This window comes from Lissotriton vulgaris, chromosome 5, assembly GCF_964263255.1.
Source record: "Lissotriton vulgaris chromosome 5, aLisVul1.2, whole genome shotgun sequence".
NCBI classification, from domain to species: Eukaryota; Metazoa; Chordata; class Amphibia; order Caudata; family Salamandridae; genus Lissotriton; species Lissotriton vulgaris.
In genome coordinates this window covers 1,534,332,133-1,534,338,069 of record NC_141693.1, presented here as the reverse complement: position 1 = coordinate 1,534,338,069, position 5,937 = coordinate 1,534,332,133, and positions in this window count along the sequence as shown.

Sequence of the window (5,937 nt, the reverse complement as noted above, 5' to 3'; positions counted from 1 at the left end):
GGTAAGTACAAAAATATCGACTCCAAAATATCGAGTGAAAAAAATATAGACTGTCAAAATATCAATTTTGTTAAATGTCTAAAAGTAAATTAAAAGTAATATAATATTAAAACTAAATTAATTTAAACATATTTAAAATACTTAAATAAACGTAAAATTGAGAAATAATGAATGTAACTAAAAATATATATATATTTTAAATACATATATTTTTTGAGTGAACAAGCGGCGTTCGCGCCGCGAAACGCGTCTCAGACATCTGGCTGTAATAAAGATATAAGCACCGAGAGAAACTGGGTCCGTGTCCTGTTTGGTTCCTGCGCGTGATTCAAGACGCGGTGTCTAATTCAGGATTTGGAATATATATATATATATATATATACATATTATTTACAAAACATATACAATATTTTTACCGTAGGAGAGAGAAAGGGTTAAATTTACTGTAACGACTCCAGTGAGTGCAACAGTTGGGAAAGCCTTGGATAGCGTAGGGGTAAACATTTACTATTCCCATTCCAACAAGTGCAACAGTAGAGAAAGTGTTGGATAGCGTAGGGGTAAAAATTACTATTCCCACTCCAGAGACTGCCACTGTAGGAAAAGCGTTGGATAGTGTAGGGATAAAAATGACTATTCCCACTCCAGAGAGTGCAACAGTAGGGAAAGGGTTGGATAGCGTAGGGGTAAAAATTACTATTCTTACTCCAAAGAGTGTAACAGTCGGGAAAACGATGCATAGCGTAGGGGTAAAAATTACTATTGCCACTCTAGTGAGTGCAACAGTAATGAAAGCGTTGGATAGCGTAGGGGTTTAAATTATTATTCCAACTCCAGTGTGTGTAACAGTAGGGTAAGCGTTGGATAGCGTAGGGGTAAAATTACTAATCCAACTCCAGAGAGTGCAACAGTAGGGAAAACATTGGATAGCGTAGGGGTAAAAATTACTATTACCACTTCAGAGAGTGCAACAGTAGGGAAAGCGTTGGATAGCGTAGGGGTAAAAATTACTATTCCCACTCCAGCGAGTGCAACAGTAGGGAAAACATTGGATATCATAGGGGTAAAAATTACTATCACCACTCCAGAGAGTGCAACAGTAGGGAAAGCGTTGGATAGCATAGGGGTAAAAATGACTATTACCACTCCAGAGAGTGCACCAGTAGGGAAAGCGTTGGATAGCGTTGGAGTAAAAATTACTATTACCACTACAGCGAGTGCAACAGTAGGGAAAGCGTTGGATAGCGTAGGGGTAAAAATTACTATTCCAACTCCAGTGAGTGGAACAGTAAGGAAAGCGTTGGATAGTGTAGGGGTAAAAATTACTATTCCCACTCCAGTGAGTGCAACAGTAGGGAAAGCATTGGATAGTGTAGGGATTTAAATTACTATTCCCACTCCAGTGAGTGCAACAGTAGAAAAAGCGTTAGATAGCGTAGGGGTTAAAAATTATTATTAACACTCCAGAGAGTGCAACAGTAGGAAAAGCGTTGGATAGCATAGGGGTAAAAATGACTATTACCACTCCTGAGAGTGCAACAGTAGGGAAAGCGTTGGATAGCGTAGGGGTTTAAATTATTATTCCAACTCCAGTGTGTGTAACAGTAGGGTAAGCGTTGGATAGCGTAGGGGTAAAATTACTAATCCAACTCCAGAGAGTGCAACAGTAGGGAAAACATTGGATAGCGTAGGGGTAAAAATTACTATTACCACTTCAGAGAGTGCAACAGTAGGGAAAGCGTTGGATAGCGTAGGGGTAAAAATTACTATTCCAACTCCAGTGAGTGGAACAGTAAGGAAAGCGTTGGATAGTGTAGGGGTAAAAATTACTATTCCCACTCCAGTGAGTGCAACAGTAGGGAAAGCATTGGATAGTGTAGGGATTTAAATTACTATTCCCACTCCAGTGAGTGCAACAGTAGAAAAAGCGTTAGATAGCGTAGGGGTTAAAAATTATTATTACCACTCCAGAGAGTGCAACAGTAGGAAAAGCGTTGGATAGCATAGGGGTAAAAATGACTATTACCACTCCTGAGAGTGCAACAGTAGTGAAAGCATTGGATAGCGTAGGGGTTTAAATTATTATTCCAACTCCAGTGTGTGTAACAGTAGGGTAAGCGTTGGATAGCGTAGGGGTAAAATTACTAATCCAACTCCAGAGAGTGCAACAGTAGGGAAAACATTGGATAGCGTAGGGGTAAAAATTACTATTACCACTTCAGAGAGTGCAACAGTAGGGAAAGCGTTGGATAGCGTAGGGGTAAAAATTACTATTCCCACTCCAGCGAGTGCAACAGTAGGGAAAACATTGGATATCATAGGGGTAAAAATTACTATCACCACTCCAGAGAGTGCAACAGTAGGGAAAGCGTTGGATAGCATAGGGGTAAAAATGACTATTACCACTCCAGAGAGTGCACCAGTAGGGAAAGCGTTGGATAGCGTTGGAGTAAAAATTACTATTACCACTACAGCGAGTGCAACAGTAGGGAAAGCGTTGGATAGCGTAGGGGTAAAAATTACTATTCCAACTCCAGTGAGTGGAACAGTAAGGAAAGCGTTGGATAGTGTAGGGGTAAAAATTACTATTCCCACTCCAGTGAGTGCAACAGTAGGGAAAGCATTGGATAGTGTAGGGATTTAAATTACTATTCCCACTCCAGTGAGTGCAACAGTAGAAAAAGCGTTAGATAGCGTAGGGGTTAAAAATTATTATTACCACTCCAGAGAGTGCAACAGTAGGAAAAGCGTTGGATAGCATAGGGGTAAAAATGACTATTACCACTCCTGAGAGTGCAACAGTAGGGAAAGCATTGGATAGCCTAGGGGTAAAAATGACTATTCCAACTCCAGTGAGTGCAACAGTAGGGAAAGCGTTGGATAGTGTAAGGGTAAAAATTACTATTCCCACTCCAGTGAGTGCAACAGTAGGGAAAACGTTGATGAGTGTAGGGGTAAAAATTACTATTCCAACTCCAGTGAGTGCAACAGCAGGGAAAGTGTTGGATAGCGTAGGGGTAAAATTACTATTCCAACTACAGTGAGTGCAATAGTAGTGCAAGTAAATACTCCTTATTTAAAAATAAATAGTAACAGCAATTACAAATTAATTAAAATATTTTACAATTGTGTTAAATATATTAAATAATTAATTTAAAACACAAATAAAAATTATTTAATATTAAAAATTACCTACTAATACTAATTATTTACCTATTAATACTAAACTATTTAACAATTTAAAAGTATTTTGAAAAAAAAACTCAATATTTTTTTTATTCAAAAATGTAATTACTTACAATTAAATTACTTCACAAGCTATTCCCCTAAAAACACACAACCCAGTACAGAAATTAATTAACCTCTTCGCCGCTAATGACAAGGGTAACTCGTCATGCACTTTTCATTGATTTCAATGGAAATTCAATGAAAAGTAAAATATTGCCTTAGCAGCCAAGTGGTTAAATACAAGTAACATTATTATCAATTAATCAAGTACATTAAAGTACAAAATATATTTTAATTAATTACAACAAAATAATTAATTTACAATTAATTCTAAACAAATACCAATAATCAAAATAACATATTTAATTAATTATAATGAAATTACTTCCCACCCTATTCCTCTATAAACCCACAACCCGCTGAAGCAAATAAATTACCAAAATTAACATATTTATCAATTATTCAATTACATTTAATTACCAAATATTTTTTAATTAATTGCCAATCAATTATTAATTATGAATTAAGTCTAAATAAATACCCGCAAATTAAATTACATATTTAATTAATTATAATAAAATTACTTCCCACCCTATTCCCCTATAAACCCACAACCTGTTCCAGAAAAAAAAAATAACATTAACATATTTATCAATTAATCAATTTAAATTAATTACCAATTATATTTTAATTAATTGGACATTTTTAATTAATTAATATTTAATTTTAAATAAATACCAATAACTAAAATAACATATTTAATTTATTATAATTAAATTACTTCCCACCCTATTCCCCTATAAACCCACAACCCGCTACAAAAAATAAACTACTTAAAACAAGATATTTATCAATTACTCAATTAAATTAATTAGCAATGATATTTTAATTAATTATCAATTAATAATAATGTATCAATTAATTGTAAATAAATACCAATAAATAAAATAACATATTTAATTAATTATAATTAAATTACTTCCCACCCTATTCCCCTATAAACCCACAACCCGCTACAAAAAATAAATTACTAAAAATGAAATATTTATCAATTAATCAATTAAAAATAATTAGCAATTATATTTTAATTATTTACCAATTATTAATAATTTACCAATTAATTCTAAATAAATACCAATAAATAAAATAACATATTTAATTAATTATAATTAAATTACTTCCCACCCTATTCCCCTATAAACCCACAACCCGCTACAGAATTATTTTACACAAAAATTAAATAATAATATTTACTTACCTTAAATTCAATATTTTTGTTGTCTATATTTTGTCTAGTCGATATTATGTCCATTCTATATTTTTGAATCAATATTTTTGCTATTCTAGTCGATATTAATTTTTTCTAGTTGATATTTTTGTAGTCTATATTATGTCTAGTCAATATTATGTCTATTCTATATTTTTGACTCGATATTATGTATAGTCGAAATTAAAAACTGACTAGTTACCGAGCATTCACATAAGCTCTGAACATGTTCTGCTCTAGCCTACTTACTGCTCGAGGTGCGCTAATATGGGGAAATCCGAGCGCAGTCAACCGCGCCTCACCTTTGAGCTTCGGAGGTCAACCAAGGCCTCTCAACAAACCACTTCAGGTTCAGAACTTGAGGCCCCTGGTGACCACCTGTCCAACATTGACAAAACTCTCCTTGCAGTTCGAACTAGTCTGCAATCCATTGACGGGAAGATCGATAATCTGAACCTTTGTATGGATCACAAGTCGCAGAAACTGGATAAACACGCCTTACGACTAGGTGATGCGAATCTCAAATATCTGATGCTGAATGTGACTACGAAAGTGGCATCCATGGAAAAGATACTTGCCATAATACAGATGTGCAATGAAGACTTGGAAGCCAGATCGAGGCGCAACAAGGTGCGACTCACCGGACTACCGGAATCCACTAATACAGGCCGCCTTGAGACGTACATTGAGAAACTTCTTCGTGCCATATTCGGCGCTGAACATTTTTCTCAGGTAATAATTGTTGAGTGGGCTCACTGATCCCAGGCTGCTCAGCCCCTGCCAGGTGCGTCACTGTGCCCTATTATTGCCTGCCATTTGTATTATCAGGCCTGAGACACTATTCTTCCTATGGCCAATGAGAAAGGAGACATCACTCATGAGACTAACACTTTATCTTTTTACCCTGACTTCACAGTGGCTGTACAAGAGGCATGAATGGAATAATTCACTTTCAAAAAGGTCATCATGTCAACCAAGATTTCCAACACCGTGCACTACCCTGCGCATTGATGATAACGGTAAGCCTAGGATCTTCACCACTCTTAAATCTGCAATGGACTTTGCAAAGACTTTGACAAGGTGCAGCCATTCCCCCACTGTGGCAAAGACTTTGATGAGGCGCAGCCGCTCCCCCACTGCGGCAACGAGCGGAGCTGCAGGCCATACCGGGGAAGTATCAGATGAATGCGGACATTGTCGAGTTCTATGAGTTACTGATTGAGGTTTCACCACTCTATGTTGCCTTATTTTGGTTAGGGGACACCCCTATTTTGCTTCTATAGCTGGCTGATAAGCTCTGGGGTGCTTAGCGGATCAGGTTCTGTATCATTATCTAGGTCTCACCTACTGCGATCATGCATATCTTTGATGGGGTTGACTGTTTATTATTGCTGACATATCCTATGGTACTGGCCAGATAATACTATTAATATTGCTAATCT